General features: G+C 44.8%; 1 protein-coding gene across 2 annotated transcripts in view; it reads left to right on the forward strand.

Moving 5' to 3' along the window:
• Positions 1-13603, forward strand: part of DGKI (diacylglycerol kinase iota) — a gene marked incomplete at both ends in the record, with an annotated part of 219496 nt that overhangs the window by 27007 nt on the left and 178886 nt on the right. The window lies entirely within an intron of this gene.

The following is a 13603-nucleotide window of genomic DNA, read 5'->3' on the forward strand; positions in this document are numbered from 1 at the left end:
CTGGGCAGCCTGTTCCAGTGCTTGACAGCCCTTTTGGTGAAGAAATTTTTCCTAGTGTCCAATCTAAACTTCCCCTGGCACAACCTGAGGACATTTTCCTCTTGTCCTATTGCTTGTTCCCTGGCTACAGCCTCCTTTCAGGTAGTTGAGAGATGAGAGTTGAGGTAGTTGAGAGTTGAGCCTCCTCTTCTCCAGATTAAACCACCCTACTTCCCTCAGCTGCTCCTCATAAGACATGTTCTCTATACCTTTCACCACTTTCTTTGGACATGGTCCATCACCCTAATGTCCTTCTTGCAGTGAGGGGCCCAGGACTGGGAAAGGTGTGTTATGTGGTGTGCTGCATTAATTGTTCTGGGAGGCAATATTTGAACCTCCTGAGGATAATAATATTTTCTGTGGTTTTGGCTGTCTGTGTCTCAGATCCTGCTCTATAGCTGAACTTGAAGACAGAACTGAGGCAAGGGAATGGATATGCCACCTATTCTGACTTTAAATATTGGTATGTTGATGATGATAGCTTTCTTGGAAGTAATGCCTATGGGGATGGGAGGTTGAGGTGCTGCTAGAGTCAACAAGTAGCCAATTTTGCTGTTGTGTACTTAGCCCTCCTGCTCCCAAACATACCGCTTCTCCCCACTCAGTGAATCCCAGATCTCCTGTATTTCAGGACTTGATTGATCACAAACTTCCTGAAGTAAGAGAGAAGGCTCAAGGAGGATGTTAAATTTGGATATTCAAAGATGTTAATTGCAATAGAACCAATTTCCTGATGAGAGCTTTTCTCCATGAGAAGTCATCTCATCATTGCAGAAACACCACCGTAATTAACTGTAACTGGAGCACTTACTGGCACTTACCATCACAGACAGAGGCCTAGGTTAATATGTGTCCAGATGTTGATATCTCCTTCTCTTGCAGGAATGATACCTTCAGGCTCAAATATGAGGTGTTTTGTCTTAGTTGCTGCTTTTCTGTTACTGCTGGTGTCTTAGCTGCTCTCTGGATAGTGAATGTGCATTTCTTCTGTCCAGTTATCAGGACCTGTAATTACAGTGATTAAATGTTACTTTGAGCGAAGTAATCCAACAGCTTGCCACCAGAGTGTGAAATATGCAACCCAAGAAAAAACCCTGAAGAAGTGGACAGCCTTTTTCCTATGTCTCTTCTTCCTAGCTATGTTTCCTTCTGGTGTTTCATGTGCAAGACTTATGCTGCACATTTGGAGACTGAGAGAAGGATATACATCCTGCATGTTGGCCTTTGAGTGAGGAACAAAGGGAATTCCAAAAGGTAGATACCCATTCAACTGCAGAAGGTGGCTGGATGGGTTGCAGAGCAATTAAAAAAGGATATTTCACCTGATGCAGCCATAGTTCAAATTTTCTCCCAGGTCTCCAGCAGTGTCACTCATTTATGTACATCACGGATCAGTTCGACCTGGAAGTCTTTGCTTAAGAAAGGCCACACCATTGCAGTACAAGTGGTGCATATCGAACAGCTGTACAGGCCACTGGAACAGCAGAGCCATTTACACACAAAGTGAAGCTGTTTGCCTTACATTGGGTGTTTTCAGCAGTTTTCCAGTGGTTTTGAAATGAAGCTGCACAGAGGTATGCTTCAAAAGTGAATGCTGTCTCTTAATACAAAAGTGTGACAGAAGATGATTTCAAGAGTTGACTGCATTTGATACAAAGGATGCAGATTCCCTGTTTAAATCTGATCCATACTCTCCTTCTGCTTCAACCTTCTCAGCTGTTTTCCCTACTCCCACCTGATGCTGCCAGTATTAGAAGTCTGTCTCCATTCCTACCAAAGCGACCCACGGCTTAGCAAGCCCTCAGTCCCAAGGCCTTTTATGATCCAGGCAGATAACTCTCCCTACATGTATCCCTGAATGTCAGGAACGTGTTCTTCGCTCCCACCCCATCCTCCTTCCATATGCACATCCCACTCCTCCCCACCTGTTGCTGGTCATGGAAAAGCAGGAGCAAAAGCATGTGCCAGCATGGGCACAGAGCCCCAAACAGCAGCAGAGATGTTAATCTGAGAAAATCCCTGCCTTTGGCCAAAGCCCATTTTCCCTTTCAGTGCCAGTGTTTCTTCGCAGCTCATGGTTCTTCTATTGCCAGCACAGGCAGTAGAAGGGATTTAGGGACTGGAAGGACTATCTTCTTGTCTCACCGTGGCCTTCCATACCTCTGGTGACTGCTGCAGGCTACCTATAGTGACCACCCAAGTAGCATTGCTTACACATCACCCAGAGTCTGATGGGAAATTAGGGTGCCTGATGGTCCTAAATCCCGACGAGAAGCTTTTGTTGCCTGAAATATCTTAAAGCAGTGGTATATAGTGATATACAAATCCCTCTTCTTGCATGGGGCAAACCTTTGTTCTGCAAAGGACCCAGTAGGTTCCAAAACCAGTCCATAGCATACCGTAAGCATGGTCAGACCTAGACCTCTTATGTATGACATACACTTAGCTGCAGTGCAGCACTGTGGCCTCTCTTCACCACATGGCTGGTCTTCTGTAGGGGAAAGAACTTAACTTTGCTGAAAGCTATGCTGGGAGGAGACCTATATTCCTACCCCAGACCTGTTTGTCCTGGTGTCTACGAGCACCAGTTCACAATGAGATGCCTGAGAGAAGTCAGGGGTCCACGTAAAGGTTGAGTTCATTTAGGTGGGTTTTGACTAGCTCTGTCATCTCAGGATGGGGGTGTGCAAGCACTGTAGGAGGAAGGTTACATGAGAGAGGGTGGTTGGGGGAGGAATTTGCATATTTGCAGGTGTGTGTAGCTTAATGGATGGAGTGTGTTGGAGGTGAGGAACTAGAAAAAGATAAGTTATCTTAATAAGTCTGAGTCACTGAGGGAGTGGGGGTGGTGGCAGAAAAGTCTTAGTGCAGCAGGGATTCATAAACTGAGGAGGACCCTGTGAAAATTTTACATGGGCTGAGCTGGGAGGGGAAAGCAATGGAAACTACTCTGCTGAGCTTTTGTGAAGAAGCCCTCAAGCCCTCTGCAATACCTGCTTATTTCATTATGGTGCTTGCCTCATGAAGTTTGTGAAAGTAGAGCATGCAAACCTTCTGAGTGACTGGAAGTCTAATTTCAAATAAACAGCAAATGATTAATGCTTACTGGATTAATCTTGCACAATTTTCCCCTTGGCTCCTCACTACGTCTTTCTAGTTCAGATACAAACTCAAGAAGAAGCTTGATTGTTTTAACTTAGTTGCTTTCTAAGGTTCTTCAGCTATGAATCTCTGAGCCAACCAAATTGAATGTAGGAGGCTCATGGGGATTGAAGCAGGAGAAATAACCCCCACAATATTTTACGGCTAATTTGTGCACTCTGTCAGCCTGGAACATACATTATAAAAGGGGGCTAGTGAAGCCAGTTGGGATTCCTGTGTGCACCTCTTCAAAAAAGCATCCCTCATGGAGAAATGGAAAAAGCAAAGTAGAGGAAACTTAGGTTGAATTTAAAAATTGCTTTCCTGATAGAACAAGGACTGTGTTTATCAAGGAAAAGAGACTTCTGACAGGACAGAATCATTTAAAGTAGGAATTTGCAGTATCTTCTTCATCCACAATATGAATGAACCTTAGCTGAACTTTTACTTAATGTCATTTTATTCACTCATCTCTTCTTTCTATTTGTGGGCCTGACCACACATGCATAAATATCCCTAGAGAGGGCTGCTTGAGCGCTATTTCTAACCCTCCTGGGACTGAGAAGTAGCAGGAATGTCACAGAGGTCTAGATCCTAAGAGATTACAGTTTGGCAGAGAATGGCCTAATGTGGGTAAAGTTCACGTTAGCAGAATTAGATATTCATGTCCTCACCTGAATTATACCAGAGCTCTGAACATAAATATTTCTAACAGAGCTGGGGGGAAGCCTAGCTGCAGTTCTGCTAAATAGAGATGTAAGAGCATCCCTGTGCGCTGGATGAGCAGGGGACCTACGTGCAAACCACCTGGATTGGGCAACTAATTGTAAAACATGCTGTAACAGCAGCTCTGGTGCTGACTTGCTGGAGCTGCTGGGTCATTCAGCTAAATGCAGGCCAGCCCAAGTCTCAACTTAGTTAGAAATCAGCAGTCCAGCTGCTTTCAGAGGTGTGCCCTTATTCTTGGGGGGTAAGCTGAGCATTGCAAAGTCTTCCATGAGGACTGTGATTCATATGCCAGTGAACAGCTGCTGAAGGTTCCTGGGTATGCCCAAGTGATCCTTAAACTGATGCCTCTGCTATGGTGTGAGGTTTTGTTCTGGTGGGGTGATTTTTTCTGTTTCTTCAGTGAAGGAAGGATTACCTAGTTAGTTCAGTTTCAGGTAAATGGTTTGCTAACCTGCTCCAGTGTTCCACGCAGAGGGAATTCAGCATCTTGAGATTCCCCTTCACCTGTTCCTTCCCATCTTGACACTATTAATTTTCTAGATCTTTTCTTCCATCAGAATGAATGAGATAGGATCACTCTTTGGATGGTATTTGTCACGGTAAAAAGATCTACAATGGGGAGAACAGCTCCAGAATCTGTGCTTAGCATAGCTATATGCCTGCTGGGATGGAAAGAATGATTAGACCCTTGCATGGGCACACAAAACCAGACAGCTTATTCCTTCACCCAGCATCCCTTGCCACTTCAGTTCTTTGTCTCTCTTTAAAGCAAATACATAGGGGGTGTGTATGTGGTGGTGGTTTGGGAAGGTGTCTTTGAGTAAGGGCTATCACCTTCTAAGGATAAGATTAAGACCAGCCGAAACAAGGTTTTCTTATGACCTACATAATTCTGGCCTAGATCTCTGGTCCACAGAAGGGCCACCATCCCCTGCTTCATGTTAAAAAGCTCTAGGCTGCTGCAGACACTTTGTCTTTTTTTGGTATTTGTGGTATATTTAGCTTGCTTTGCTTTCCATTTTCAGTTTATATCTTTGAAACATCTTTTGAGGGCTGGGCCCGCACTAATGGTGTTACAATTGTGCTGCTTAAGTGTAGTGAGGTTGGGTAAGGCTGATGTTGGGAACAGCAGGTCTTGTGGGAAGTGTTGGAAATCTTTCATCTAAAATAATTTGGATTAGGGGTGTCTGTCGTTGTAGTGTTTGGCTCTCGAGCTCTGTTATTGTACCTGTTGATCTTTGTCTTGTCTCTGCTGCTGAACCCAGGGGACACACACGCCTGATGTCCCTTCTGCATCATGGTGGCTGCTTGTGCCAAATTCTGGATTTTAGACTTGAAAAGCTCATAGGAGATGTGGAGGAGGGGAGAGGGGAAGAAAGGAGGGTTGTCAGACTTTTTTTTTTAAATCTCTTTTTGAGGGAGGGAGGGTTAAAGGGAGGACTGAGAAGCCAATAAAGGAGAGTAGTGATGGCAGCTTATTTAACAAGCAAAACAGATAAAGATTAGGGTTCCTATGGCAACTGGCTACCAGCAGATGCACCTCAAGGATTGGGGTGGGGGGGGGGATGATGATAAAATGGTTTAGTACAAGGCCCCAACATTTTGGATTAAAAAGATCTCTTCCCAGCTGCAGCAGCAGCATCAGCTCCTCTCCTGAATGACATCTCTGTGTAACCAGTACCAAAGGCAGAGGATGAATTTTCCGTGTTGGTTTAGCTGGGCCTAAAAGTCACCTATTTTATTGATGGTCCCGAGTTATGTTCCCTCTCTGTGTGGTTTGAGAGGGAGGAGTGGGAGATGGCAGATGGTGAGGGGGAGATGGAGAGACCTTAGCGGCTGAGTGGTAAGTGCAGAAGGGGCATTAGTTAAGGCTTGTGGATACAATGCCTAGTTGTCACCCCTACTCTGGGAGGTCCCAGGAGCTGTGTCTCCTTCTCCCAGAGCTGATGAAACCTGGAGAACAGCTTTCTTCTCTGGCCTTTAGACCATCCTATCTCAAAATCAGAGGGGAGAAGTGTATACAAGCTTGCTTTTCCAGCGGAAATCTTAAAACATCGATTTTGTTTGGTTGAGGTTGTATTTTTGGCTCCAGTGCTGTAGCATCTCCAAGAGCCTGGGTGCTCATGCTCATTCTCTGTTCAATGCCAGCCTTCCTGCAGAGAACAACATCTCTCACCAGGTATTGTGGTTTTTCCCATTTGGAGTTAAAACGCCAAAGCATGTCGTCATTTGATTCTGGGAGTGAGAGGAGGCTGAAGGAGGTTAAGTATAGCTTTTATTTAGATGAGTACAGCATGGAAAATAACCATCTTTGTACAGCCTAAAGGCTTTGTATTGGAGGTCTTACTGAATGGCTCTCTGATCAACTGTGGCCCTGGGAGGTTGGTTGAGTGATTTCCTTAATTGGATTTTGTTTGTTGATTTTGTTTTCTTAGTTTTTTACAATTTTTTTTTTTAGTAACTCATTATCATCATGCCCTTCTGTCTACTGGAAAAAAACCACCTCACACTCAGAAGGAATTGTATTTGTCTTTTGGCATTGGTGGTTGGCGTAGCTTCCATCAGAGCGTGTGTTACTGCTGAGCAGTGGACACAGGGCAGCGTTTCCTGCTCAGCCTGGGTATGTACATGCTCAGACATGCAACAGCTCGTGCCAGCAAGGGTGTGAGAGGGAGCCTGTCAATCTGCTAGTCAAATCCAAAATCAGTCTGATTTTGGTATTCATGGAGTAAATAGCAAGTTGTGAGCTTGTCCCAGCAGAAAGAGCTGTTGTGCTTGAGTTGCATGATATAATGTGTGCTTGGCTTCACACACATTTGTTCTCTGGGGTTAAACTGTATGTGTCACCCTGGGATAGGAAAGTACATGGAAAACAAGTGACAAAACTGCGTATAGTGGGACTGAGCCATGCATGGAGCTTACAGAAAAATAGTGCAGGGGGCCGCATGGTCTTTATTCCTGATCAGAAAAACTCATGTCCAAAACTTTGATGGGTCATAGCTGTTAGTAAGAGGACCTACCCTAGCAGAGTTAAAAATGGAGAGGGTGGATGGGGAATGAACGGGCAAGAGAAAAGGGTAGGAGATGGGAAATAGGCAGTAACATGATGAAGAGAGCATTAGAACCTAGAGAAAGCCGATAGAAGAACACGAATAGAATTCAGGAAAATGAAGTATAATGAGGAGGTTTGAAACTGGAGCGGGGGGAAAGGCACAATGCATGCTGTGTGGGTAGGAATGAAATGGGGGAGTAGGTACTGAACAGGATAAAAGGGGAAGGGAGGGATGGTTATTGGAGAAAAAGAGCTGGATAAGAAAGGGATAGATTTATAAGGCAATGGGAGGGAGGAGGTTTAATGGAGGAGGTGGAAGAAGGCAAGTAGGCAAGGAAAATAGGTGTAATGAGAATACTGAATTAAGAGAGGCATGAGGGGAGGATACCAAAAAGGTGGGAGCAGGGAAAGGAGAATAAAATGTCCTATTACCTAGGGAAAGCAAAGGGTTTTAGAAATACATAGCATTCATTTTAAAGTGTGTGTGGGAGCCAAGGTTAATTGGAGAGTTGTGAACATCAAAAACTTAAAAAAAAAAAAAAGAAAAAAGAGCTAGAATATATATAAAAAGGGAAATAAAAAGAGAAAGGAAAAAAGAAACAAAAGCCAAGAGTGACAGCGTGCTACATTGCAGACACTGTGCCATCAGGAGTTCCTTAGATAGACATGTTCATCTGAGCTACTGTATCAGCTTTTCTTTGTATTCCTCCTGAGCCCCATCTCCACAGAAGTGAGCAGCCAGGTCACAAATGCCTTTCCCCAAGGCAATGAAATCTCCACAGCTATGGTGCATACTTGTCTTGACAAGCAAAGAAAAATGCCTTCCACGCTGCTTCTGCCCATACATTTGCTACATACATTTAGGGTCAGGGAACACCTTAACTTCACTTTCTAATGCTTTCCTGCTATTCAGAGAATACTCTCAGTGTACACAGAACTAGATAGGATAAGTGTTTTTGAGTAATTGGTACAAAGGCCTGACTGAAAACTTGAATTTGGTGGTAGGAGCAGATGCTGTCCTCAAGGAGCATATGTGATCTGTGTATCTTGAGTGACTGACCAAACCATACAGTATATGACCCTAAAATGCTCAAAATCTGTCCTGTGACCAATGCCCACGCTTATTTTGGGAGGGAGCCTATTATGGTTCTCTTTTCCTTGTCTTGGCTGCCATGACAAGTTGTGGCAGGTGGTGCTATAGGGAAAAGTCCGTTAGCTTGGACTGCCCAGCCAGTAATGGCAAAACCCAGGAGGGTGCATGGGGTTCTCCCTCATGTCCATAAGAATGCTTGCAGCAACAGTGATGTGCCTACAAATGCCACCACTTATGCCAGACCTCATTGCATCCTGCAGCCTGAATAATTTCATTAATATAGCCTGTGGCATGTTATTTCTCCCTCGTTCTGGTCTGCCCAGCATATTCAGGAAAGCTGTAATACCACCCCAAGGCACTCACTGGTGGGTCAGCTCTGTCAGAGAGAGGCAAGTGCCATATACATGCTCTGGTTTGAAAGGTCTGTGAAGTTATTCTTCTAGGCGGGTTGCAGCCATTCAGCTCTTCTGCCTACCAGACCTTTTATAATTTTCCTATTTGTAGCATTTATAGATGAAGATTAAGTGGTACACGGGGTCTTCAGCTAGACAGAGTCTGGCAGTTCGTGTGGAGTTTAACACTGATATGACTTTGTTTCTGGTCAAGACTTCCCTTTCCCAGGCTTAGTTTCAGCCTACCCGATCTCTCACTTTGCTCCTCCTCATCTCCAGTCAGAAGATTTCCTCTGCAACTGTCATCATGAGGAGCAGGGTTTAGTGCATTGCTTCTCTGACTTACCCTTTCATTGGGAAATTACTTTTTCCTTTCATCTGGAAACCTTCCAGTCCTGTTTTCTCTGGCATTCTGCATTAGTAGTAACTTCTGGGTGCTCAGCGCTATTTGAAGTAAAACAAGGTGTTGTATTAGAGCTGCATCTGAAATGCAGAATTGCGGTAGTGGGCTGAGCAGGAGTGGAAATCAATCACACCTTTGGCTAATTTACAGAAAATATGTTGTTCTGCTTGTGTGAGTTGTGAAGGCTTGTGTGCTGGTCAGAAAAATGCTTTTCTAGGTTTCTGAAAAGTTGGTGAGGGAAAACAATAGAGAGAAAAAAACAAAGTAGGGGAGAATAAAGGCGTGGATAGCACTGTGCTGGCTGAAAGGTCCTGCCTGTTGAGTGCATGTAGCAGATGTACAGCCTTGATGTGTAGGGGGAAATTTTTTTTTCTCATATCACAAATTTTAAGGAACTCTTATACCCTGGTAGCATGATTAAGCCCTTTAGCACAATATTTGAACAACTATTGTGTGCCGCAAGGAGCCATCAAGAATGATGTTAGACATTGCCAGCCTCCTGGGTCCCCACAGGAGTGGGAATCTGGAGGTGAAAATACCTAGAGGATCTTAGGGAAAGGTACAATGCTATCAGCTATAAGGAAAGGTGGAAAAATCCCAATGGCTTCTGTTAATCTAAGATTGTGGGGAAGGCGTTCCTGATCCCGGAGTGATGATTACTTCAGTCATGGGTGTATGAACAAGAAGCCAGTCAAGCAGCTGAGGGTTTGATCGTGTGATTAAGAGCACCAGCCCCCCCACCCCCCCCAAGGTCTCAAATAGTGTCTTTTCATTGTAAGGAGGACAATCAGTACAGAAATTAAAGGAATGTAAGATGGTATTTCCAGCCTATGACATCCATTAAATCTATTAAAGTAAGCCAAGAGTTATAAAGAAGGTTAATTTGTTCTTTTACAGAATCTCAAAATAATAGCATAATCTATTGAGACTCCTAGCACTGATCCCTGCTAAACTCCCTCCCACTCTTTTGGTGGCATTAACTGCTTTGCCCAAGTGTAGCAGACAGGGAAGGTCAGTTGTTCTCTGCCTGATCCCTGGTGCTTTGCTGCTGTACAGTGAACCCACACCTTTTCATCTCTAAGTGGGTTTTACCTGTCCCCGACTGGTGTTAGTACAGCTGCGCATTAAACCTCTGTCATCTTAATTGTGAGTGCTGCTGGCTTGTGTTGAACCAGCAGTCTTGTTTTGGGAAATTCTCTTGTTTGTTTTGGACATTAAATATTTAAAGCTTCCATTTGGGTGTTTATTTTTTGGCTGGTGAGAGGAAAAACTGTTTGAATGCTTTTCTTCTCTGCTCCCCCTGTAGCGTTCTTGCCCTCCAGCACTGGCTAGGTAAGCAATTTTATAGAAGGGAGGTTTTGTGGGTTTTTTTCATTTGTCCCTGACGCAGCTTTTTTTGGTAGCTTTGAGCTACAAGTTTCTCAAGATGAAACCTCCACCTTATGCAGATCTCCTGAGCTTTTTTAAGAAAAAGTCCTCCTCCCACTCCTGAGACTTGCGTGGCTTTGTACCACTGTTCCTGCTGCATGCCTGCTGCCTGTCACAGAACTGCATGGAGGATTGGCTTACATTCTCTTCTTTCCCCCATCCCTGTGGTCTGAGATACTGCTCTCGTGTCATGACTGGGCACTGTCTATGTGTGATGACAGCTCTGCTGTAGGAAATAGAGAGAGACAAATGGTTTCTCCTATTGGGAGTGCCAAATTTTCTCCATCTCGATATTTGATGGACAATTAGGACAAATGGTTGCTTATTTTCACATAGTGGTACTCCTGCAGTCTAAAATGGCTTTCAGCCTGAGATTAGCACCAAGGACAAAAAAAAGAAAAAGAGTATGAGAGAGACCTGAGTGCATGTGTGAGTTCATCAGCTCTTGAAAGGGAAATAGCTACTCGGAGGGCAAAACCAGTGCTGATACTTTAGTATGTGCTGGGGCAAATACTTAACTGCAGCTGTTTTCCTTAAGACAAGATGCATTTTAAACTGGTGCTTGCCTTAGTTATACTAGTGAAGCTTAGATGGCTGTCAGACAGTGAGACCTGGCAAATAGGAACAGCCTATAGCAGTGCATGTAGAGGGAAGGTACTAAGAATTTCCAGAAATAAGCATTTTACATTAGAAAAAAAAAATAAATCGATATGATCTACTGTGTGCATTTTTGGGCACCACAGTACAAGAGGGACATACAAATATTGGAGAGTGTCCAGAGGAGGGCAACGAGGATGGTCAAGGGCCTGGAAGGGAAGTCTTATGAGGAGAGGCTGAAGTCCCTGGGTTTGTTCAGCCCACAGAAAAGGAGGCTGAGGGGAGACCTCGACACAGTCTATGGATTCCTGACCAGGGGGAGCGAAGGGGCAGGCACTGATCTCCTCTCTTTGGTGACCAGTAATAGAACCCAAGGGAACAGTATGAAGCTGTGACATGGACATTTAGGTTGGATGTTAGGAAGAGGTTCTTTACTGAGAGGGTGGTCAGGCACTGGAACAGCCTCCCCAGTGAAGTGGTCACAGCACTGAGCTTGACTGAGTCCAACAAACATCTGGATGATGCACTCAGTGTCATGATCTGACTTGGCTGGCCCTGTGTGGAGCCAGGGGTTGGGCTCCATGATCCTTATGAGTCCCTTTCTACTCTGGGTATTCTGTGATTCTATGGTTCTATCTGCAAAGTGCAACTGGACATGATGACTAAGGCAAAAACAATTGCCCCAGACAAGCAGCAAGTAATTTTGGACCCTACACTGTGTTGGGGTAGCTTTTTGTAAAAGGAAGACAAAATGCACTGAGAGCAGCATGTGCTTGTGCTCGACTTCCACAGCCAGGAGAAGAAATGCTCCAGGGATCCTTTCTAACAGCACTTCCCCCCGATCAAAGGCACAAAATACCAGCTGGCTCTGGAAAGGCAGGTTGTTCTTTATGTGTGCTCTGCAGACCGAGGGTGAGTGTGCGGGAGAGTCTGGGTGAGTCGTGCAAAGGTAATATCTATACTGCAGGACTGGAAGGGAGAGTTGAAGAGGGTCATCAGTGTGAAGCTGTAGGCAGAAGGTAACTGTGTGGTGGACTAGTGTACCTCCCCCAGCCTTTGGTGTCTGAGCCAAGCAAGAATAAGGATTTTCCATCTGGAAGCCTACCTCTGGCATCTCCAATCAAGGACAGTTGAGGAGGCTGCCCCAGAAGTGTCCAGGACCAGCCAGCAATAAGGCTGTAGGTTTTTCTGCTGACTCAGTGCCTGAGGCAGCCCGTGCCTCCTGCCAGCCATGCAGAGACAATCATGGTTCCCCCTTCAACCTCTGAGCCCCTGAGCGTGAGCCTTACGTTTTGCAGAGATACCTTGGGGCTTGGTGCAATTGTGAGTTTTGCTTTATTGTTTGTCTAGCTCCCACACGCTGTTCTCAGCACAGAGATCTTCTCGTGACCCTTTTCAGCCCTGTTGGCAAAGACCCCAGCACCAGCTAAATATTTTGAGCTTCACGGCTGCTTGTAAAAAAAAAAAAAAGATAAAAAAAAGAAGAATAAAGGCTTTTAAACTGTGCTTCACAAACTATGCCGAAGGTTTCATAAAGTGGGTATTTTTAGCATGTCATAAAAATATAAAGCCTCACTCTTATTTTTATCCCTTCAATCTCTGCAAAATTAATTGAAAGCGTTTTACCTTGCTCTCCTTTGCTTCCCTGACTTTCAGAAACTAGCTAACTTTAGGACCCAGGAGGGAAGGCGTCATCAGATGTTGGCAAACGCTGGCCATGTTGTGTGTCTATTTATAGTAAGTGTGTGTCTAACCACCTTGTCGTTCTTTTCTTAGCATCTGCTGGCCGAGCTCAGCTATCAGTTATCCGTGAAGCTAATGATAATACAAGGAAAGCTATGTAAAGCAGGTGCTCTAAGAGGAGAGGAAAAGGGGAGGTGGGTGATAGGAGAGGGAGAGATGAGGTTTTAAGAACTGGAAAAGATCGTTTTGCTCTGCCTGAAAGCCCTTATTATCTGTAATAATTATTAATAACAGGGGTGCCTGCACAAAGTCATTGTGACTGCTTTCAGCTGCTACATCCCTCCCAAATGTTATTTCCCTCATTTATTTTCATTGTGTTGGCAATCAAAGACAGTGGGGTTTTTCTTTTGTTTCCTTTTTTTTTTTCTTCCCTCCCCCCCCCCCCCCCCCCCTTGCTTTTAGTAGACATTAAGCTGGATGTTCTCCTCCCTCTCCCCCTCTGTCCTGGGTTCTGGTATTTGGGTTGGTAATAGCAGGATCTAGTTTCCCTGTGAAAAACTGAGCCTCTGGTATTTCTGAAGCTTGGAGATTGCAGGTCTACATTTGTTTCCTCTTTTGTCTCCATTTCAGAGAGGATTTTGCCTGTGAGGACTCTGCAGGGAGAAGGGAGCGAGTGAGGGGTGGCATTCTGCTCATTGCCAATGACAAAGCTGATTGTCAGCCATTTATCAGCCTTTTTTTTTTATGGGTTGTCTTTGCTGCTTTCCTCTCTAAGTGCAGGGGAGCAGGACAGCATGAACTCTGCTCTTGACAGCAGCTCAGGTTCTGACACCATCTGCCACCTAATCCACTTCCAAGGAAGGGTCTGACGTCTGTGTGCATGTGTGTGCACATATACCCTCCCCACCTAGCCATACATCATTTCGGCAGACTCACACTGACCAGCTCACAAGCGCCATTTCTCTTATAAGAACTGGCCTTTGATACTTCTTATTTTCTTCCTCCTCCTTTAGATTTCCCTGATTCAGTTTGGCATACTGCAGTGG

Source organism: Gallinula chloropus (assembly GCF_964237585.1).
Source record: "Gallinula chloropus genome assembly, chromosome: 1".
Lineage (NCBI taxonomy): Eukaryota > Metazoa > Chordata > Aves > Gruiformes > Rallidae > Gallinula > Gallinula chloropus.